This window comes from Tamandua tetradactyla, chromosome 6 (assembly GCF_023851605.1).
Source record: "Tamandua tetradactyla isolate mTamTet1 chromosome 6, mTamTet1.pri, whole genome shotgun sequence".
Lineage (NCBI taxonomy): Eukaryota > Metazoa > Chordata > Mammalia > Pilosa > Myrmecophagidae > Tamandua > Tamandua tetradactyla.
In genome coordinates, this window is record NC_135332.1 from 108,906,315 (window position 1) to 108,931,372 (window position 25,058).

Consider the following 25,058-nt stretch of genomic DNA (forward strand, 5'->3'; position numbering starts at 1 on the left):
ATTTACTGCAGTGTAGCATCCATCCAAGAAATACTCTCACCAGGACCAATATTGCCAAGAATAATACAGACAAACGTGTTGGCATTCTAACTTTGAAGGTAGCCCAGAAAATTGAAATGCTCAGCCTACTCATATCAGAGAAAGACATGCACCCCTGCTTCTTTGTCTGGATAACCTACCACATAACTGAGAAGTTTAGCTAGTAAGCAAACACTCGCTCTAGGTTAAAAAAATAAAAGGCCTTTTGAAAATAGCATCCCGTGTTCTAGAGTTGCACACTTGGGCAAAATCTGATTCAGCTTAGAACATAATTCCCCCAACAATGATGGGCGAGATGCTGCCAGAGTTTCTGTTCTACTTTGTGGTTTAAGTTAGACCCTAAGGGCAAGAAACCCCAATAAGTCAACTAAAACTAGTTAACTCAACTTAGCCCCCATTCCAATAGAACACACACATTTGGTAAAACTGACTTGAAGTGTGTCTCATTGAGCTTTCCAATGCCTGTAGATGAGAGGAAGAGTGAGCCGAAGTGTTTACCATGGTTCCTTCCTGAATCTGTGTCCATCAGCCTTTCCAACAAGGAAAGGGAAAGTAGCCAGAAGCCACAAGAAATTCAATTATTGCCATGTTATTGTTTTAATATGCTCCCTTCAATTTAATAGTACAAAATCCTAGTCAGAACTATATAAACCCCTTCCCACATTTCTTGGTAGCTGGCAATTGCCCCTGCCCCCCCCACACACACCCTAATATCCTCGGTACCCTATTAGTGCCTACAGCCTCCTCTGGTGAGAATAACATCTTGCTGTAAAAAGGAGACCACTCTTTTAAAAGGATAATTTCATTTTAGATTAGATCATTGACATATTTTAATCTATTTTATTCCCCAGTTAATAAGTGTTTTGGCACACTAGACTAACAATTTATCTTATAAGCCTATTAGTGACAATACACTAGTACAATTTCAGAAGTGACCAACATATATTCTAGAAACAATTTATTGCCTTGAACTACTATAGGCAGTTATATTCCCATGCACTAAGTTTTATAAGTCAAATTTGAAGGTATTTTACAGCAAGGTTTGAGTTGAAGAAGACTGGAAAACACCCTGGAAATGTGTAGCATTGGAATTGCAAGGCCATTAAGAGAGGCAGAGTAAAATTAAGAAAGATGGGCAAGGAGAAGATATCTAAATACCTTTTAAATGAGATTTGAAAAAGAGATGGAGGAGCAATGAGGTGTAAAGAGAAGACAAAGGCAAACTTTCATATTTCCGTATAAACAAGCAGACATCATTCACACCCAATGAGCTACGTGACGGAGAGACCATCAAGCCTCACAGAAGCAATGTGCCTACCCTGCACGTTAATTATTGGAGGAGGTCCAGTCCTTGTCTGGCACACAGCTAGTTAGATTTCTAGTTTTCCATCTCACTGCTCTAAGGAATCATTTATGTTGGCTCAAGCCACCAGAGACTAATGGATATTCCCCACTCCATAAACCAGCAGCCACATTCATGTGCTTCTATGGAGAGGCTGGGGAGGGAAACACATATGTAAGGTTTTCTACATAACCAACTCTGTCATTCGCCATCGACACCGATGGTAATACATAGCCACACAAATGCATTGTAGGTGGGTCTTTATTTCTAAAGTGCAGGTCACCTTAATGCCTGGTCTGGTAGTAAGTACAAGGCAGCACCAAGCATGAGAAACAAACTCCAGGCTGCTGTGAGTCTAATCCTTGAGCAACTACACACTTGAGCAAACTACCTGGACCTGTAGTTCTGCTAAGATTCCCAGAACAAAGAAGCATGATCAGCTATCCAGTTCTCAGATCTGAGTAGATAGTTGCATAAGATCCTTTGTGCCTCCTTCTTCCAACCCAAAATACCAATTTATTGCCATTTTATTATTCATCAGTGCCTTCATCAAGGAATTTTTTGTTAATATTCAGACTTTATCCTTTAAATATTTAAAGGGGCACCAAAGGAATAGGCAGGAAAAAATAAGAGATGCAAAACTGCCAGTTTGTGTTTCTCATGATTATAAAAAAATTAAAAGAATATTGAAATTATGAATAACTTTTCATTTGAATAACTAAATGTTTTAATCACTGATACTCTTCCCAGCCTTCAAGCTGAACATATTTGATTCAACCCAAGATACCAAGTACACAGTAACACCATCTTCAACTCAGCTGAGCAGCCCAGTCACACTTAAAGTAAAAGATGAAAAACCCAATCATACTATTTTGTATTAAATCCCAAATCTTACCATATTAGCAACAGAATCATGACTTGTTAGTAACTGCAGCTTCATCAATAAAGTTCAAATTTGTTTGTGGTTTTAAAAAAATTTTTTTTTGCTTGTCCACTGAATTCAGTAAATTCATGGATGAAACTAGTTGGAAACTTTCCTCTATAACCTGGAACCCAGAGGTCAGCCAAACAATATTATTTGGCATTGAAGCCGGCATTCCAGTTGTGTGACTCTCTTACATCTTCAGTCTACTTCTACAGTAATTTCTGAATCAAGACTCAAAAATTAATCTCAGGTTAAGGCATTTAATTCATCCAGTACAGAGAAAACGTAAGTGGTTCTATGAAATAGTGATGAATCTAGACTATTCCTATGCCTGCATCAACATGGAGGAAATCAAATATGTTTGGAAAAAAATCCTTTCAAATTGTGGAAAGCCATTTACCCAACATTGTTGAAGAATTTTCTTTGTTTTTGGTAGTGGGTGGAAGTGACAGATGGCACTTAACTTTTCTTTTTTTAATAAAATGCTTAGTGAATAAGAGTAGTCATCAGATTTTTTTTAAAAAGACATAATGCCTTCTTTTTATTGTTTTTCTTCCTTAACATAATAAATAACAACTTCTCTTTTTATCCCCTCTCTAAAACTGAAAGAAAGATGCAATATGGAAACCATAAGAATGAAAGCCTCATAGTAACAGGGACTTTGTCTTGTTCACTGTCAGATCTCCAGAACATTTACAATAAATTTTTTGTTGAATGAATAAATTAATTGAAGAAGTCTGACTATACTCTGATATTTAATAGCTATAGTATGGTCCTTGTTAACCAAAAGACTATAGATTCAGAATAGAAAATTTAGATCATTCATTAATCATTCTTATTTCCAATCAGAAGTTTAAATTTCCAATCAGATAAATCCCAGAGTGGTTTGGACAGTGAATAAAGTGTTTGCAGGGTCCCCTTATGGGAATAGGGAGAAAGGGGGAAAGATTCAATTTCCCCATTTGGAGAATAGCAGTGGGGACAACTTCCCCATTTGGAGAATGGCAGTGGGATCAACCAAATCAATGGGCCAAGTCCCTGATCTTAGGGTCCACCCCTGTGAAAGTTATTCCTGCAAAGGACAGGCTAAGCCTACTTAAAATTATCCTGAGTGACCCCCAGAGAACCTCTTTTGTTGCTTAGGTGTGTCCTCTCTCTAAGCCGACACGGCAAGTGAACCTACTGCCTTCCCTTCCTATGTGGGACACGACTCTCAAGGGTATAAATCTCCCTGCCAATGTGGGACAGAAATCCCGGAATGAGCTGGGATCCGGCATCAAGGGATTGAGAAAACCTTCTTGACCAAAAGGGGGAAGGAAAAAAATGAGAAAAAAATAAAGTGTCAGTAGCTGAGAGAATTCAAAGAGTCAAGAGGTTATCCTGGAGGTTATTTTTATGCATTATATAGATACCCCTTTTCAGATTATGGTGAATTTCTGAATTTCTGAGTGGCTAAAGGGAAGTACCTAAAACCGTGGAGCTGTGTTCCAGTAGCCTTGTTTCTTGAAGATGATTGTATGAAGATATAACGTTTGCAGTGTGACTGTGTGATTGTGAAAACCTTGTGTCTGATGATTCTTTTAAAGTATGGACAGATGAGCAAAAAACATGGATAAAAAGTAAACAAATAATAGAGGGAACAAAAGTTATAATATATTGGGTAGTTTAAAATACTAGTGGTCAATGAGACAGATGGGTAAGAGGTATGGTATGTATGAGTTTTTTCTTTTATCTTTTACTTCTTTTTCTGGAGTGATGCAATGCTCTAAAAAACAATCATAGTGATGAATATACAACTATGTGGTGATATTGTGAGCCACTGATTGTATACCATGTATGGAATATTGGTGTTTGTATGTTGCTTATCATCAATAAAAATATTTTTAAAAAAAAGAGAAAGAAAACAAAATTTCCAGTCAGAAGTTAAATACTAATGAAAACTCAGATTTTCAGTTGTTTTAAAAAGTCATTTCTGGATTCTGACTTCAAGAATAGTGAGGACATTCAGAAATTCACTCATAAAAGCAATGAGGACATGGAAAACTGTCAAATTTGTCTTTTTTCAGAATTCTGGAAATTAATTAAAGACGTGCAACAAGCCAAAGAATGTTTGTTCAGAAAAAACAACTGAATCTTCATAAGGACAATGAGCTCTGTGGCACTTTAACTTTGCCCTAATCTTACCCCTCTTACTCTAGCTCCACATGGCCTCACAAGTATGGTAACTGTGAAAACAAGCAGTGTATCAATCACTGTAGAGAACAAAATGGGTTTGATGCTCCCCTAAAATCTACATCCCAAGAGAATTGTCGCCATATGACCTGTCTGGCAACTCACTGAAATGCTCCATTCTCAGGGCTTATTTGACCTGATGCAGAGCTCATTCTGTGCAATGGCCCTATCCACAGGGAATTTCACAAAAACAATGATTTTCAATTGTTTAACATCACAGCTGCTTGAAGCAGTATTACCAGTTGGGGCTAACAAGAAGCTAACCAAAAAAAAAAAAAAGTAGAAGAATAAACTAGGCAATGATATGTCCATCTGGAGTTTGAAAATCTCTGAAATATTCTTAGGAATTTAGAAGGTCATACACATGAGCAGGGCTGTGTGCATACCCAAAAAAAGGCCTAAGAATGTCCTAATCTCTTACCTCTGGCTAACCTTGAAGGTCTGCACAAGCAGAAAGTAAAAGCTAAGGTAGAGTTGCAAACCACCTGCAAGTGGATTGAAAATGTGCCCCAACAAACACACGGAGGACCTTAACAAAAGCTGGGAGAGTTACTGGTTCAAAGAATTTAAGGAAAGCTCTGCCCAATCATTAGCTGACCACTAAGCCAACTAAACAGAGCATTCAGTAGCCACACAACAAAGAATTCAGATTTTACAGAATTAGCCCAGGACAGACATTAAATAAACAGCAACAGCAGTCTCTTGGGAGTAAGGAAGAGTCACATTTCCAGAGTTACCGTATTATATTGTTTAAAATGTCTAGACTTAAAAATATATGAGACAGGAAAAAAAAGAGGAGACTATGACACTTACTTAGGGAAAACATTAGTCAATAGAATCTGTCCCTAAGGAATACCAGATATAGGATTTATTCAAAAAATACTTTAAATCAGCTATCACTAATATGTTCAAAGACCTAAAGAAACCATGTTTAAAGAATTAAAAGAAATTATGATAATTACGTATCACCAAATATAGATCATCCATAAAGTCATAGAAATGACATAGAAATCCATGTTGATGGATTATAATATATAAAGATGTAATTTGTATGACAATCATAGTACAAGGAGGGGATAAAGAACAGAGCTGGCTGAAATAGAGGCAAAAATTCTTCTCTTTAACTTCTGGAATCCTCAGTTTTGGAACTAATTGGATAAGGAGACTTTCCACATTACTGTGGGTAATCTCGTTTGTTGATTGTAAATGCAACCAATGATTATAGATGTAAATGTATCTACAAAATACCCTCAAAGAAACAACCAAGCCAGTGCTTGCTTGACCAAACACCTGGACACCATAACCTAGTCAAGTTGACACATGGAATTAGCCATCACACTCCCTTATTCTGTCCAGATCTTTATTCAAAATTCACCTTCCTAGTGAGGCTGTCCCTGACTACCCTATAATATTCCCCCATTATTATGCTTTTCCCTCATTTATGTTTTCTGCTCCTGTCACTATATTTTATTCATGTGTCTTATTTAGTGTCTAACTCACTGAACTGTAAGTTCCACCTCTCTCTCTTTCTAGAATGTAAGCTCCATTGGGGGAAGAGACTTGGCCTATATTGTTTACCCCAGTTCATGGACTAGAGTCAAACTGATGCCAGGCACAATGTGCTCAATAAATGACACTTTGGATGATTTTGATAAGTGAGGGAATACAGAAGGTACTGTGAAGACAAAAAAGAGGGAAAATGAAATTATTCTAAGGATGAAAAAGATAATTTATCCTTAGATGCAATCATAATATATCTGTCATATTGTGATGATTTCTACAATGATCTATTTCCTTCTCATCCTTAGAGCCCCAACTCTGATAGATCTAGTCTTCAGGGACTCTCTTCTTTCCGCTTCTTCTAAACCCTTACAATCAAGAGTAATCATTTCACATGTAAAGGCCTTGTATAGTATATTAGCTCTAAGAATGTGTGTGGACACATATGTTTATCATTTCTCCAAACTGATTGTCACCTCTTTGAGAAATGACCAACATCTTATACTTCTCTGTATAGCCCCCCTGCTCCTTTCCAAATGAGAATTCATGAAATTCTGTGTATATGTTAATATATTTTTACTAGAGAGAGTAGAGCATAAAGATGTTTTGAAAAGCCAAGATTCATCAGTGCCCAGAGCCCTAGGCATTCCTGGAACTTCCCAGGGGAAACATCTCTTTATAATAGGGGGAGGTCACAATGTCAAAATTAGGAATAGAGTTTTAAGCCTTTTTAATGATCCATTTCAGAAGCAGATGGAAGATTTTCATATCCTGCCTTGCATGACACTATTACATAAAAATTATCCCTCAAATTCCTGAAAATTAAAGTCCCCTTTGTTTGGATTTTTTAGTTACCCCAGGACTTTAAGGGGCTATAATTACTGAAAAGGGATCCTGGCACTGTAAGTAGCATTGAAAGTTAGATAGGAATAAACAGATATTAAAAGAAAGAAAGAAAAATATGTAAGAAACAGCGAATTTGGCAAATAACTTTAAAAACTGTTCCAAATAAGGCTAAAGATAACTTCATTACCAAGAAAGCGTCAGTGCAACAAAGTTTGTTTTCATTCCTCAGAAGGTTACTTTGTAACTCTATTTATTACAAGTGCCTTATAACAAGTAATTTTGTACAACAGATTTTTCCTCCTCATCCTGGCTGATTTAACAGTTGCCCTCTATAAGCAACTACCTAATCACATGTTCTTAGTATTTGCATACCAGATAAATGGAGAAAGGCAGCCGAACCACATTGCAACTGAACTCTCCACATCTCCATTGGTCTGCTGGCAAACAGCATTTTCCCTTTGATCACACTCTAGATACTTGGGAGCACTGGACACTTGAAAAGAGAGACAGTGACATGATCCCAGGTATGGAGGACAACCCAGCAATATTTAAGCATTGTAGGTCACAAGCAGGCTGTAACCAGTAAAAGGTACTCTGTGATAGAGAGCAGTTAATAAATTATTTTTTGAAAAGTCATGTCTAATGTTGAATATGAAGACATTTCCATTCTGAGCTGTAATTACTCGGTTATCCCTAAAACATATCTAACAGTCTGCTATGCACAGTTATATGGAAATGGAGAAGGAGGATCTGTGTCATATGTGAGGTATCAAGGGTGGAGGGGAAAGGGCAGGAACCAAAAGAGAGGAGATAGCTGAGAGGAAACTGGAACTTAAGAAATAGTGGAACGAAGAGCAAAAAATGGCAAGAGAATGTTAGCACCCCTAGGAATCTTTGAGAATGTTGGGAGCGACCCCCAACGTTTGTTGGGATGAAAGCTTCACAGTTGTTCTGTTTACAACAGATGTTAAAGAAAAATACGAAGACTGGAGAACTTGGGGACACACCGATTACAATTATTAATTCGTCTATCTGTTACTAACCTAAAATTTTATGTAACTGTCCACTTAGATTTGGACAGATCCAATATAAAATATTAGCCAAGAATCATGAATTGGCCAGTTGGAATTTACAAGATTATTTACTTAAAATTTGTAAAATGGTGATTATTTTATCAAAACTCTTACATTTAAATAAATACAAAATTACAAATCAGGAACTAAGGAATATCTTAAAAGGTCCATAACATATTGAAAGCAACCTTGAACCAGGAGTCAGCAAAAGCAAAGGCAAATTCCAGTCTTGCCTCTTGCCATGTGACCTGGAAAACTCATCAGCGCTCTCAAAGTTTCATGTATCTCTTTCTAAGTGACAACTGGGGCCATGATCTGTTAAACTCCCACGCTCCCCCTCCTCCACCATTTGGTCTCAGCTCATTCCTAGCCAGGCTTTCTCCATTCTGATACTGTTAGTTTCCCTGGCCTCCTTGAGTTGTGAGGGCCCTCAAACCCTCCTGCTAGTTTTCCTGGACCTTAATATGCCCTGAAATATCTGGGCCTGGCTTATTCATTCAGCTTCAGCAGCTCCTTCACTCCACTGCTCCCCACTGCCTGTGAAGTGAACTTTCTGCTTCAGTTGCCATCCCTATCACTGCACCTGTCCAAGCCTAAGAAGACTGTAAGCAGAGCCTCCATGAAGCAGGGGAAATTTCGGCAATAGTAATACCCACTGCCAGGTTCTCATGATAATCAAAGGAGATAATGTCTACAGAAGGTCTATATCGAAAGTATTATAACATGGTTTTCTATTAGCAGTTGTGTTAGTTAGATGCAGTTGTCAACTTGGCTAGGTGAGCATACCTAGTCTTGTTGCTGCAGACATAAGCCAATGGTACGTGAACCTCATCTGTTGTTAATTACATCTGCAGTCAGCTAGGAGGTGTGTCTGCTGCAATGAGTCACGTTTGACTTAATTGGCTGTTGCTTAAATGAGAGATCGCAACGTAGCAGCTCAGCATTCCTCATCTCAGCACTTGCAGCTCAGCCCAGGCCTTTGGAGATGCAGAAAGAAGTCACCCTGAGGAAAGTTGTTGGAACCCAGGGGCCTGGAGAGAAGACCAGCAGAGACCATCCTGTGCCTTCCACATAAGAAAGAACCTCAGTGGAAAGTTAGCTGCCTTTCCTCTGAAGAACCAACAAAATAAATCCCCTTTTATTAAAAGCCAATCCGCCTCTGGTGTGTTGCATTCCGGCAGCTAGCAAACTAGAACAGCAGTTGAACAGAAAGATGCCTAAGAAACCTATATTGTTGCATTACCAAATATTCCCAGCTTGAAATTTCGAAAAGAAATTTTATGCTAATCTATATATTGTGTTTTCAAATGCTATTTCTCCTGTGCTTGCATTGGGATCTGCCTCTATTTGTCTTTATATGCAAATCTGTTTGTCTGTTGAAGCAAAAAGATGCAAATGTGAGGATGACGCACTCATAAATGTTACTGCCCCTTCAGAGACATCTTAATTCACAGGTATCTATGAATTCATAATTCAGATGTAGGGTGAACTTCGTTTAACTGACTCACAAAGTTGAAGATAATTCCCTATTAACTGACTCACAAAGTTGAAGATAATTCCCAAAGAGCATCTACAAGTTTGTCTCAATTTCCCTCCATAATACACAGTGGTATTTGGACAGACAACACCACGCAACTCCCGAAGGAGCCCTAAGAACTCTTTCCTTGGAGTCCCGTTGGCCCAGCTCTCACGGGTTGCAACTCTCCCCCTCCTAAAGAGGAGGGAGTACAGTTAGTCAAAGGCTCTGATGCACCTTTATTTTTACCTTTCTAAGGTAGCACTTACATATGCAACATTTCTTCTCCTCCCCTTTTGTTAAGGATTGAACTATACAGCCCACAGAAGACATGTTCAAATTGTAATCTGTGTTCTTTTAGGTGTGAACCCATTTGTAAATAGGACTTTTGAATATTATTGAATCAGGGTCAGTCTTAACCCATATTGCTGGAGGCCTTATAAAGAAATAACATTCAGATGCAGTTGGTGAGTAGAAGTCAGAAGTCAGTGGAACCAGAAGGACAGACAGAAGAGGCGTGAGATCACCATAGGACAGAGGACGGCCATCACCAGAAAACCTTCCAATTCCAGGAGAAAGCTTTGCCTTCCTCACATTTTGATTTTGGGTTTTGGACTTTCTGTGAGCCAGTGTATCCTTGTTGTTTAAATCAGGCCTTTGAGTGACATTTTCTCATAGCAGCCCTGGCAAACTAGGACACTTTCCTTTTCCTAACCTCCAGTTCACCTTTTTAAATAATTATTCACAATAGAAACATCTTAACTAATCTTTTACCACTTTAGCCCAGGACATAAGTTGTGCTCAATGGTTCTAAGTAATTTGGTAGATGTAACTGAACCACCTGGCATCCCTGAGATTTGTGTAAAGTTGATGCACAAGATACTATAAATAAGAATGAATTCTGTCATTCATTAAAAGTTAAACTATTATTTTAAAATCAACAAGAAACTTAGTAGTAAATTAATTGCTAGAGTAGAAAATAGCCAACATAGCAATTGCAGAGGAAAATTGCAAGCGCTTTATGCTAAGTGTCTTCTCATTGATGCTAGTTAGCGGTTTCTTTAAAACTGTCTTTCATATCTGAACATTGTCGTGTCCGTCAGTTACAGTCACTTGCTGGCTCAGTCACAAAAGCTGCCTGTCATCTCTGGACAAGATTCTGACAGCTTCCAGGGCATCAGCTCTGTCACTAACACTCACTTCTTTTCAATCTACGTAAGATTATATTAACTTAACCAGGCTAGAGACATTCTTTTTCTGTTAAGATCAACCTTTAGGCCAGACCTGTCCTCACTCAGTATTTTTCTGCAGGTCAATTTCAAGGGCTCTCCCTTCCTCTCCCTCTCAGCAGCATCAGTCAGGGACTCCAGTTAGTGGCAGCCACGCTCAAGAATGCAAAAAAAAAAATGTTTCCCTCAGTTAACACTCCATTAACTTTGGAGGTGAATTACTTTATAGGTGTGCATTTGCTAAATTGTAACTGGCACATTCAGGTCAATTATCCCCCTCTACCTCTCCTGAAGTATTTCTCTCTCAGGCAGTAAGAACTGCCACTTCTTTCTCAGAGAACCCACTTCTCAGAGAACACCTCAAACAGGTGACCACCAGGTTGTCCAGTGGGGGAGCATTTCATGCAGTTTTCCCTGAAGAACTCCACATGCTCTTCTTTTCTTCATATGTTTCTCACATACATCTAAAAAACCACTCACATCACACTGAAGGTGTATCATGATTGCTTTCCATCGACAGGATACCATGGGACATTTCATTGATTTATGTAGAAATTACATGATGTATATTAGTATATGCTGTTAATATTTAAGCTCCATTGACCAATCCCCATGGGATACCATCTAAAATTACTGACGGGACTTGGAGAACAACTGGAAATAGGTGAGAGAGATTTTGTGTAAGGGCAAATGGAGTAGATGGGTAGTGAAGCCTTCATATGAGAAAGGAATTTAGGGATAACAGGTGAGAGGGGTTGGAAAGTAGAAGAACACAGAATGGAATGAAACTGATTTTAACTATAGTGTGTTTGAGGTGTTTGAGGTACCTGTGAAGTGAGAATTCAGAACTGGAACTTTAAAGAGAGGTATAGGTGGGAGTATTTGATTTCAAAATCATTGCCATAGAGATGGTTACTGAAGCAATGGGAACAGATGAGCTCTGTAGTCTCCATATCTTAGAATAGTTAAAAGGAAAAACCTAAAATTGTGGAATTGTAACCCATACCAAACTCTGAAATCTGTTCTACAACTAATTGTTGCAGTAGGCTTTGAAATTTATTGCTTTTTTTGTCTATATGTTATTTTGCACAATTAAAAAAAATTAAATGCATCTATGCTCAATCAAGTAAGAGCTGAGTTATTTTGCACTCTCTTTGAAAATGTGATGATTTCAATTAAAGAAGAATTAAAATCCAAACTAATAACATATGAAGGCAATTCTCAAAATGTATCCTTTGGTATCATTACATTATATACAACAATACCAATCATCCAGAGTTGCAGAGACTTTTTTACAACCAACAATGGCCAGGTATCAAGTGTAATAGGACCAGACACAGCAAGCAAATTAAAATGTGTGTCTTTGTCGGATGATACTGTCTCGAGGAGTGTAAGTGACATGGCAATTAATGTCTATGTACAGCTGGTTTTAAAGATTAGAGAAAGTGATTGTTTTGCCCTCACAATGGGCAGATCCCCCCAAATGTGCTGAGATGTTGACATTTTAAGATGCATTTCCATGAAATACTATGGATAAGAGCGTGCTCATTGGGAAAGCTTAACCCAATCTTACAACAAGAGCAAAACATTTTGAAATATTACAAGAGGCAACTTGAATTTCAGTATACAAACCAGAGCCTAATCACAGACTTATCCAAGCAGGAAATCATTTGGTTATAAAGAATGATTCAGATCTTCCTGGATATGCTGCTTCCTTTATTGCCATATTATTGGTCTTTAAAGGAGAGACACTGTTTCCATGTATTTGGAGGATTGCATACATCATCAGTTTTAACAGGAATCATCTCAGAATGCCTCTGTAGTAAGAAAATAGCACGTCTGTCAGTACAGAGTAAGTCCAAAATCATGGTATTAACTTTTCCTTAAATCAAAATCTCAATACTAGTAATTAGCATCGTGAGCTCTAGTGACGAAACTCATCATAATAGAGCCTTGACATCCCAAATGATGCATCCTGTGACCTTCCAGTTCTCAGGAACTTTCAAGAACTCAGGGCAGCCCTGTCAATTGGCTGTTTTGAAGCTGATTTTCACACAATAACAAAACTTTTAATCACTCCGAGTGATTTAATCCTTGGAAAATGAATCCAATTCATTCACATAGCAAGTATTTATTGAGGACTTTCCAAATTACAGTTTCACAATGTCCATAACTCTAATTAACACTTCAGCAAATCTACAAATTGGGGGATTACTTTACATAGCCCATATAAAATTATTAAATCTCCCAATGCCAGTATATATATTATTTAATACACACTATGGTTATAGATGATTTTTAAAGGTAACAACGAACTCTAACTTTCTTGAATTGTATTCCTCATTTGGGAAGATATGATACACATCGCCCTAGAGCTAATTAAGACCTAATTTAAGAAGAGCACCTGAATTCAAACAACCTCCTTTTCTTGCCAGGACATCTTTCTGTTTTTTTAAAACAAATTATGTTTGTCTCCTCTTTAAAGATAGATGTTTATCCCAGTATCTCAGAGGCCCAATCATAGGCCCAAAAGTTCCCTTCACCTCCTACCCCAGGAGACCCAATCCCCTTATGGAGCTAAGTTTTCTGTTGTCCACATTTTTATCCCAGAACTTTTAAAGCAAGCTTGCTGTTAGCCCAACTCATGACCCCATTGCATAAGAAATAGCTTAAAAATTCAAATAAATGCTAACGAATGTAAGTATTACGGTCTGTAAATTAAAAATAATAATAACAAAAAGAGAGAGACTATAAAGTGGATTTCTTAGGTCTTTGGGACAAGTCTTGACCTTAGTCATGAAGAAAATGTCAGAGCAATCCCATAAATAAAGGTGGGAGTGAGGGCTTGTTTATTTTAAGACGTATCTGAAAAGGAGACACTAAGATGGGGAAAACTGATAAGTAGTATGAATAGCTAGAAAGAAGGCAAGCAAAGGAGTTCAGATTTAATCAGGCAAGTAAATTCTTTTTTTTTTTTTTTCGTATGGGTAGGCACCGGGAATTGAATCCGGGTCTCCGGCATGGCAGGCAAAAACTCAGCCTGCTGAACCACCATGGCCCACCCATGTAAATTCTTAAGTAGAAAAACAGCAGAATAAAAATATAACCTGAGAAAATTTAACCTGTTAACAAAAACTGTAAGAAAAAGAATCAGAGGGAAACTAAGTTACAATGTTATTGTAATAATTTGAGCAAAAGTGTTGAAGGACTAGGTGACATGTATAGTGGTGAAAACGATGACAAAGAACCCAATTCCTGAGACACTGTAGATAGTGAATTGGCAGGAACAGGAAAGTGATTAGATAGGAGAAGCAGAGGTTATCATCAAAATGCTGAGCCAGGAGCATACTGTAGACAAAGAGATGTTGAACCAAAAAGTTCTCCTGAGCTCATTCCATCTCTCACTATTTCTAAGAAGGATGAATGAAGACCTCCCATTTATTAAAAATGAATGGTTCATCAAACTTCCTTCATTTTACCAAACTTTCTTCATTCTAAAATTATTTCTTGGGCACTTATTATGTAATGGGCACTTCCCAAAGCCCTAAAAATACAGTGATGAACAAGACAGATTCTTGTTTTATAGGACCTATATTTTAAAGAAGGTATATACACACAAAAAGTCACTGAAGGGCTTTAAACTGAGATTGATCCCATCCAATTTATTTTTAAAGGGATAACTTTGCTGTCCTGCAGAGAATGTATTGAAAGTGATTGCAGGCTAAAGAGGGAAGAACTCTTCGAAGAGCAGTTGGGAGATGAAGGTGATCACATTTGAAATGTCAAGAAGATATTTGAAAAGAGGGTTTTCTGATCAAACTCATGGTAGGTAAAGCAAAGGTGGAATAAGGATAAATGCTACATTGTGGGTTTAAGTCATCAGAAGCACTTTTATTGTGGTAGAGAAAATCTTGGGGGAATGGAAGTTTAAGGGGGAAACAGGATTTTCTTATTTTTGAAGAAGGTATTATTGATTGGAAATGTAAGAAAAGTTGTGTCAGGTATCAGAGCTTCCTCTAAAGGAGTTTTCAAGATGGACATGTGGGATATAACATTCATGGATAGATTTGAGCATTTGGAGCTTGATGTATTGGCTTTTTGAGCATCCAATTGCAAGTATTGGGGGTTTCAGTGGGGAGGGAGAGAGCAAAACTTGCAGATTGAAGTTGAGTAGGCTTTTCTATATGCAAGTCACAAAAAAATTACAAAATATTTACCCATCATCAAGTAGCTTATTAGCACTGTCACAGTGTGTATTGCTGACAGTGAAGAGTCTAGGCAGAGAAGTTCTTTACCATCTTAGTGCCACAGGCAAGACTCAAAGGCAAATAGATATGTTTTAGAGGAAAAAAAATTAAATGACTTCACTGTGACATATGAAGCCGAATGGCAAAGTCAATACCCTGTCCCATAAGCTCATGCAATAGAGAATCTTAATTTTGTGGCAAAAATTAATGCAATGCTCATTGGATAGTCACCACCTCTACGTTAGTCCTTATTTAGAAACATTCAGTCCTCTGAGATTGATGGTACCGGAAACAGCTAATCAATAGTGCAGGGATTCTTTCTGACATAGAAAAATAAGAACTTGGCAGATAAATGGACTTTCTGTCTTGATTCTCCAATCAATAGGTCAATTGGGTCCTCCAAGTATTCAATATGTATTTAACCTAAGAGTGTAATAGACTATTTTAACCTTGGTCTATGAATCTCTCTTTACTCATAAGCTGTAAGTTACTGAAAAAAAAAGACTAAAAAATAATTGGCAGGAAAATTCAGTAGCAAAAAGACAAGGAACCACTTTTCTATAGTATCTTAGAGAAATTTTTGGATCATTTTTTTCTCTAAATCATATAGATTCTATCACTGTAGTAACACTCAAATGTTTCCACTCCATTCTTACCCAGTCCCACTCTGATTACCTCACCCTTCTATGCAACATATCTGCATATTTATTTAATTAATTCATTCTCCAATATTCTATACTATTTCATTCCTTCCTTCGTTCATTCATTCATTTCTTATACATTCAACATAATTAAAAAGAACCCCTATTTATATGGCAGATGCTGTTTTAGGTACTTGGGAACCAAAGAGACAAAACACTTTGTCTTCAAGGAGTTTACATTCTAGTGACAAAAACACATAAACAAGAAACACAATAAGTAAATAATTGTACAGTATGTTAGAAGGTAATAAGTGTCATGGGGTGAAAAAAAAAAAAAAGACCAAGTAAAGTAAGGTGAGAAGAATCATGATGTGGTGTGGGAAGGTGTATTATAGTCCTAGACGAGCTGATTGGAGAATCCTCATGGAGAAGATGAGATCTGAGCAGTGCCTGGAGGAAGGGAAAGAATTGGCTAAGTAGATATCTACAGGAAAAGTGTTCCAGCCAGAGGGAATAATCAGAGCGAAAGCCCAAAGAAAGGTTATGCCTGACATATTCCAGGAACAGCAAGGAGACCCTTGTTGGCTGAAGCGGATGAGGGTGATGGATAGAGTAGTAGGGTTTCTTTGATCACAGCAGATGTTTGACCCTCACAAATTGTCAAATTTGCCCTCATCTCCAGCTTGCTCAGAGGATAATCTTGTCTTAAACCTCAACAAGGAAATAGAGACCCTTGAACATGAACTCCCCAACATCTTTCCAAATGTATCTATATCGTTATACACCTAGATCAGAGGAAAGAGTATGTGTCCTCTAATTTCCAAGTTAGCCCTCTACCTAGGTATTTCTCTTCCACTTTCCCCTGAGCAATTGAACATTACTGCGTCAAATTCCACCTCTCTCAAATCTTAGAAAACCCCTTTTCCACAGATCCCTTCAGATAAAATTCCATTACATAAAACTGAATCATATAAAATCTCACCCATTTTTTAAAAATGAACAAATGTTATGGGCAGGCCACGGTGGCTCAGCATGTAAGAATGCTTGCCTGCCATGCCTGAGGACCCGGGTTCAATTCCCGGTGCCTGCCCATGTTTTAAAAAAAAAAAAATTAAACAAATGACATAATTTCTGCTTGACTTAGTCTTTGCTTCCTTGCAGTAGCCTCTGCATCCTCTCCCTTTCCCTTTTCATCATCTCAAATTTTCTTTGAAGAGTAATCTCATTCCATTCACTCTAAAACCCTTCAATCTGACCTTTAGCTCCATCTTCACTGAAACCAATCTATTACAAATGTCTTCTTAATTCCCAAGTTAAATAATTTATTCTCATTTATTCATTGTATTATCACTGTTGACCACTTGTATTAGTTTCCTATTGCTGCTGTAATAAAGTACCACAAACTTGATGTTTTAACAAAGATCAATTTATTATATTATAGGTCTGGAGGTCAGAAGTTTGAAATGGGTCCTACTGGGTGTAAATGGAGATGTCACAGGGCTGTGTTCCTTCTGGGAACTGCAGGAAAGAATCCATTGCCTTGCCTTTTATAGCTTCTAGAGAATGTCTGTTTTTCATTAGCTGATGGCCCCCTTCCACCATTTTCAAAACCAACATAGTGGGCTTAGTCCTCTTCATGTTGCATCACTCCATCCTCCTTTCTGCCTCCTCCTCCACACTTGAGGACCCTTATTACATTGGGCCCATTTGGATAATCCAGGATAATCTCTCCTCCTTAAGGTCAATTGATAGCAACCTTAATTCCATCACTACTTTAAATCCCCTCTGTCATGTTACAAAACATGTTCATAGATTCCAGGGATGAGGGTATTGATATGTTTTTGAGGGGAGGGTGCTTATTCTGATTTCTTATCTTGATTCTGTGCCCACCTGATTAGCTTTATGTCCCTCTTTTAACCTCCTTAACTGAATCACCACCACCCTGCCCCAGGTTATCTGTTATAGGTTCATTTTACTCAGTTCTCTTCTTGCTCTAAAACTCCCTCACTGGGCATCAAGTCTCAGCCCATGCTCATGACTCCTCACTGTAAATCCACAGCTCCACTTTTCTTCTGAGATGAGGACTCACATATCCTCTGTCTAATAACATCTCCATAAGATAGAGCATGTGAACCACCATGTCATCATGTTCAGTATTGGTTTGGATTGGTAAAGCTGATGAAATTCAATATACAGGAAATGGACTGGAATTTAAGAAAACAAATTTATTATCTTAGGAGCTTACAATTCTAAGTCCATGAAAATGTCCAAATTAAGGCATCAACAAGATACCTTCTCCAAAGACCAGTTAATTGTGAGCTTCAGCTCCTCTGTCAACAAGGCACATGACAATGTCTGCTGATCTTTCTTTCCCAGATTTTGTTGCTGCCAGCTTCTGGCTTCAGTTGCTTCCTCTCTCAGCTTCTCTGGGTTTGTCCTTTCTTAGCTTCTCTTTGTTTGTCCTCTCTTAGCTTCTCTGGGGCTTTTCTCTAAACTTCTCTGGGTTTTCTGAGTATCTAGTATCCTCTTATAAAGGACTCCAGTAAGAAGATTAAGACCCACCTTGAATGGGATGGGTCACATCTTAATTGAAATAGCCTAATCAAAAAGTCCCACCTACAATAAGTCTGTACCCAAAGGAATGGATTAAAAGAACATGATCCTTTTTATGGGGTGCGTACAACCTCCAAACTGGATAAATGTTTCCATTTTCTCTGAAAATCTGTTCTTCCTTTTGCAATGCTATCTTATTTAATTATATCATCACTATATAGCCAGTGAGTCAAGTCAAAAATTTAGGAGTTACCATAGACTTCTCTCTTCCCATTTCTATCCATTCTGTCATTCCATCATGTTGGTTTTACCTCCCAAATAGCCCTTTAATGTCTTCTGTAATTTGTTATAGATTCTCATCACACCTTACAGGGAATTCTGAAATGTATCTTACCTAGTATCCAATCCTTCAATCCACTGGTTTTCAAGCCATGTTCCTCTGAATTTCAAGAATTCTTCGAAAGTAGAATCCATCCCCTTTAGAAATTGAGAGGACTCACTTATAATCCAGATGATAAAGAAATATCAAAGAAAGACTTACAAAATGCTAACAGAGTATTCTGAGTGATTTTTACTTTCTTTTAGACTTTCTTGTATTGCCAACTTTTACTGTCTAAAAAGGGTATATTGCATTTATAATAAAAATTTTCACACTAAAATGTTATTAAATAAGCTCTTTTCATTTTGAGCTCTACTTATTTATTAACATGGGGAAATATGTTACGTTGTTGAGTGAAAAAAAATCTATAAAATGATTCCATGTCTCTTTTCCTTATAGAAGAGGAGTAAGATATACACCAAAATGTTAGTGATAGCTATCTTTAGACATTTTGATTATAGGTGGGTTTTTCTACACTGTTACTTGTTTTGTGCATTGAATATACATTATATCTATAATAAAAAAAAAAAGCAATGTTGTTTTGTTAAATGTTCCATACATTTTAGAAAACCACCAGTCTCAAAAAACTTAATGGTATCAAATAACTTGCATTGAAAGTAACTTTCTTAATGCTAATTAAATCTCCTACCCATTCTCACCTCTTGATATTTGTTATTTCCAATACTGACTGACTGGCCACATCTAGAAACCCTAGAAAAGAAGGCATTCATGCAGTCTTTTTATGGTTTGTGTAAACCCAAGATAAATAAAAATTATTGACATAGTAGAGATAGCAAAGAAAAAGTTTGCCATTGGCAATATGGATAAAGGCTGGGACCATAAACATCAATTTGGCAATTTTCATCACATTTTTGTCCAGATACCCAAAACAATAATTTTGCTTATTTATCTCAGCTATTTAATATCTGTCCTTTAATTTGTATTTCTCAGACTTGGCAGCCTACATTTCCTCATGTTGAAATCAGTGCATTATCATTTCAATCCCACCCTCTCAGAATAGCATTCTCTCGCGTCTATCCTAATCATAAAGTGTTACACTTGTTCCTAGAGACCCTGACCAGAAAAGCTTCCCTAAGTGAGCCCCTGGTGTCTTTATTTTATATCTAAGCCATCTTCCTAGTCAATGAACCTCCCTAAAAGATTAATGTAGTTTGAACTTTTATAGAGGAATATCATTCGTGTGCTGTCATATTTAGCACAAATGGTGCTTCAGTCACAGCTCAGTAATATCCCAGCATATTATTTCCAAGGCATTTGAGAGTTTAAAGAATTATTGAAGGGCACACTGTACTCATTTGGTAATAAGGCAGAGAGCACAGCCGTCTACATATGATTTCAACAAATGGAATCACTGCTAATTTCATTGCACATAGCAAAATAGTTGTGATAATAACCCAGGTAAAATATCCCACTGGAGGAAATAGATGAGATACTGTCTTTTATAAGACCTCCAGGAAGAATTGAAGAGAAAGTCTTAAGAGTTGAGGGCAAGATGTCAAGACATAATAGTCTCGCATTGAATACATGCCCTTAACATTTTACTTTTGTCAGCCATGGATATGAGGTTGCAGCCCTGACTTGGCCATTATTTATCAACAGGAGCTGCAGAGCTGCCCTTGCCCCATGTACTGGGAATAGGCTTGCAGAGCACTAAAGAGGATGTAGGAGTTAGTGTCATTTAGGGGAAAACCTAACCTACACTGAAGTCCAGGTGTTTTATGAGAACATTTCCTGACTACTGAAGCCTTGTAAAAAGCATCAGTGAGATAAGTCTGGTTTATTTTTAATATTTGAATTAACAAATAATCCGCCCAATTATGGGTGTGAACTTTTGATAAGATGGACCTATGATGCGACCCATTTAAGATGTGTCTTGATTAGTCTACTGGAGTCCCTTAAAAGGGGAAACATTTTGGAGAAACCTCAGATGCAGACGCTTGAAGAACAGCTGCTTCAGAGCCAACAGGGCCACATGGAGATGCTTGGAGTACTGACAGAGAGAGCAGATGCAAAAATAAAACAAAACCCACACAAAGAACTCCAACACATCCCCTACCCAGATAACCAGATCAAACAACTTTTAATATTTTGCCATATTTGCTGTGTCATTCTACCTCTATATCCATCTATTAATCCATCTATCGCTATCTATTTATCTATCCATCTATCCATAATCTATCTATCTATCTTAAAGACTTTTGGACCTATATTTTATATATTACTCAACACCAAATCACCAAGGCTCTGTGACAAAGGAATAAGTGTAATATTTAGAACAAGACACCTTACCGTTTCTCAGGTTCTACCAGCAAAAGACCTTTTCTCTTTCTTTCTTTCTTCCTTCCATCTCCTAACAAAACTGGAACGGAGAATTAGATGCATTTCTTTTCTTTAATTTGCGGCCCAGATGGCAGACTGCAAAAAATTTAATTTCTGGTCTCTTGGTAGAAATTTGGGGACCATCAGCTCTTACGTTTTTAAGTAATTCAGTCAAGTGACTACAGGCCCTGCAGTTTGGGGAGTTGTGATGCTTTTAACTTGTTGTTATTTTGTTTCGTCTTTCATAATTGTAACATATCATGATATTTTTCTCTGGAGAAAATCAGCAGGGTGCTCCCCTGCATCTGACAGCATGGATTTGTTTACAGTCCAGTGATCCCAGAGGATCTAACTTTGAGCAGCTGGAGCTTCAGAGGACCGGTGTGATGGAGCGCAGTGAACATTTGGGAATGTCTGGAGAATTGTGCCATGATATACTGCCTTCAGGGAGGTTTGACAATAAGAAAAGGATGAAATGTGCCTAAAAGCAGACAGGGACAAAAGGGAATTTAGGCTGCCCATGGTCCTCTGGAGAAAGTTCACAGATCTAATTCATTACAGAGCTCTAGAGAGGGGAAGGATGAGGGTGGGCAGGATTCTAAGATGGCCCCGAAGATTTCCTGCTCCCCTTCCTTCTCCATAAACACTCTGCATAATCCATGATATTGTGAATTTGATAGATTTTACTCCTGTGATTATATTAGGTTATACGGTATAGTTGACATTAAGAAAAAGAGATTATCTACATGATATAGCCTAAACCCTTTAGAAGCAAAGAGTTTTCTTCAGATAGTGGCAGAAAAGGAAATCAGAGACTTGGAGCTTGAGAAGGATTTGGCTCACCGTTGCTAGCTTGACGATGGAGGGAACCACATGGCAAGGAATTCGAACAGCACGTGGAAGCAGAGAGCAGACCCTGGGTGGCAACCAGTAAGGAAACTGGAATCTTAGTCTTATAACTGTAAATAATTGAATTCTTCCAACATCAAGGAGTTTGAAAGTGAGTTTTTCTCCAGAGCCTCCAACCAATAACTCAGCCCAGTTGACACTTTGATTCCTGCTTTGGGTTCAGCCTGAACAGAGAACCTAGCCACACCATGCTGGGCTTCTGACCTACAGAACTGTAAACTAATAAATGGGAGGTATTTTTAGCCTCTCAGCTTGTAGTAATCTGTAACACAGCAATAGATAACTAATACGTTTGTCTAATCAAAACAGTAAGCAGGAAAATATATATTCCATGAAGAAAGACTATAAGGAGGTGAAGCTGAATGAAACCTATTGAAATAAAAATTATATACATTATAAGGGAAAGAAGCAACAATAACATAGCCCAGACTGGCACATCAAGTCCACTCATGTTATTGAGCTTTGAATACCACCGTGTATCAACACAGAAGGTATTAGAAAATCACCCAGGAATGAACATCCCAGTCTTCATAATGCTAAAGCCCAGTCCTCCTGTAACACTAGTAGCAATGTTTGGAAAATTATAACAGTAATTTATTATTGTATTTATAATTCAAGTAGCAAGTATGAGTTTATTGGCAATGTATATAATTGATTTTGATAGATAGTTACTGATGATGAAACTTGTGATTAACTGCTACATCCTAGCAGATCCTTACCTCAACAAATGGTCGAAAACATGGATTGAAAATCTGAGGTGAGGGGCGGGCCACAGTGGCTCAGCAAGCGGAGTTCTCACCTGCCATGCCTGAGAGCCGGGTTCGATTCCCGGTACCTGTCCATGCATAAAAAAAAAAAAAAATTATGTTCCATTAAACAAGCCAGATCAGACACAAAGGACAGATACTGTATGGTTCCACTTATATGAAATATCTAGAGTAAACAAATTCAGACACAGAAAGTAGATTAAAGGTTACCAGGGGCTATGGACTAGAGAATGGGGGGAGATATTGCTTAGTGATACAGAGTTTCTCTTTGGGATTATGAAGAAGTTTTGGTAATGGATTTAATATTGTTAAACTGTTAAATTAACACCACTGAATTATATATTTGAATGTGCTTAAAAAGGAAAAATTTAGGTTGTATATGTTTTCTTAAAAACCATAAGACTGTACCACACAAACAGGAAACCTTAATGTTGGAATAATGGTGTGACCTCATTTTACAAATAGAAAAATCTGACACAAAGAAAATCCCCATAGCACAGGGACAGATTTTATTTAGTCTCTAACTGCTGCCTGCTTACCTGAGAACCTGATCCATGAGATTCATTGGTTTTTACTCTCTTGTCCTGAAAGCAATGAAGGCACATACTGAATTCTCTTAGCTTTACAGAGGTGCCTAATTGTTCCATCTTTCAAAAGTGATTGTACTCTCATAATATAGGACAAATTTAAGGAGAAACCCTAACTTACTCTATCCAAGAGTATGAAACCATTCCATGTCAGGGAAGGAAGCATCTTAAAGTTTCTGTCCTCAAAATGGGAAATTTTAGGTTATATGTGTTACCAGAATAAAAGTTTCAAAAACGAACAAAAAAAAAAGCATCAGTCCTTGTAACACAACAGCAAATTTAACTAACCTATGCTCCTTTTTTTTCCTTTGGCAGTGATGTTAAGAAACATAGGTTGTGAAACAGAGTTAGGGGGGTAAAGAAACATTAGATGCATTACCGTAAAATCATATGCCCATTTTTCTGCAAATGATTCTTCTGAAAAACTTATAACAAAAAAACAATTTCTGGGAAATTAGGGATTTGGCCAGAACAAACATGGCTGAAAAAACAGCTTTTTTATGATGAATTCATTGATTTCCTCAAAAAAATGTTTTAGGATTTGTGGGACTGCATAGACCTTTTTGAACTTTGTATTTTAGCCTTCTTGTTGGCTTGTGGTATTTCCTGAATCTAATCGCTTGACTCAACACTGCTGTTGCACAGAATTGCCGACACAGCCAGCTGTCTACCATCGTGCTTCCAGTCACCTCTCTGCATGGTCTTAAATCATTTTGTTCAAACTTAGATTGTTTTACAGCAAATTGCTTATATGACTCTAAAAAACAACTACATTTGAGATACTATGAATCAGAAAGATAAACCTTCAAAAAAAGGCAATGGATTATCTACCATTATTTTTAATGTATGGAAAGACTTTAGTTAAAATACAGCCAGTTGAATCTCCTGCCTTAGTGTATATTATAAATGTCATATTACAGTTCTCTGTCTTTTTTTCTGAGCAAGACTCGGTTTCTAGTATCTCCATCAAAGTTCTTAGTTCTCTGCTCCTTCTTCGTAGTGGCATTCACTCCTATTAGGAACCAGATTTCTTTTTCTCAATCATACGCTTTGCCTCTGTACTAATCCACTATTCCATACTGTGTCAATATGTTGCTTTTTAGCTGCATCCTGAGAAGAGAAGAATGAGGAATGTGCCGGGAGTTAGAAAAGTTCACATGTTCCAATCGGGAGGACTTGTCTGAGGAGAAAGAGAGTCTTAGATTCATCACATATGAGCTGAGGGACTTTGAGTCAGTTCACTCCCCTAAATTCCTACCCTGCAGGGTTTGTGTGAGTATTAAATGAGCTCCTGCCCATGTACTGACAATAGATGTGGAACTGATAAGTGTTTGATTTCAGTCAAGTCCTTTAACTTCTTTGTCTCAGCATTTTCATCCTTAAAATGGCAGTATTAATCCCTGGAGTTGCTGTGAAGTGAAAGTATGACAAAAGAATGCAGAGTATCTGGTAAGCAATAGGCCCTCAATGGACGCCGTTTCTCCCATCCATAATCAATACACGGAGGACCATCTGGATTGAAATTGTATGATTCTCAGATTCTTAAAAACCCACACTTTTGATGGACTATCTAGGCTAGAGAATACTGTCATCTTTGGTTTTCCTGTGAATTGATGGGTCCTACATATGTTTGTGATAATTACAGATTTCCTACTCATGTATGGGTACCTCTTAATTAAGTCCACTCTCATCATGACCTCTATTTTCTGGATCACTGTCTCCTCATAGGTGCCCATTGCACAGAATATTCAGTTAATGTCATGGAATAAGTAGTTCAATGGCCAAATAAGTTTGGAGAATATGGGATAAACAGTGTTAAGTAGACTCTTGTAATCTATGATTTCTCAAGCTTTGTTTGTATACCAGAGGTGTGGTAGATCTAGAGAAAAAATCATCAAAAAATACAGAGTTCCTATATACCACTCACACATAT

At 37.6% G+C, this 25,058-nt stretch overlaps 1 long non-coding RNA gene across 1 annotated transcript in view; it reads left to right on the plus strand.

Moving 5' to 3' along the window:
* Positions 1-24,789, plus strand: part of LOC143686269 (uncharacterized) — a 33,805-nt gene extending 9,016 nt beyond the window's left edge. Inside the window, exons 2-3 of the long non-coding RNA XR_013176997.1 lie at positions 14,377-14,527; positions 24,229-24,789. This is a non-coding gene — a long non-coding RNA (uncharacterized LOC143686269). The remainder of the gene's footprint in view (positions 1-14,376; positions 14,528-24,228) is intronic.
* The last annotated feature ends 269 nt before the right edge of the window (positions 24,790-25,058 follow it).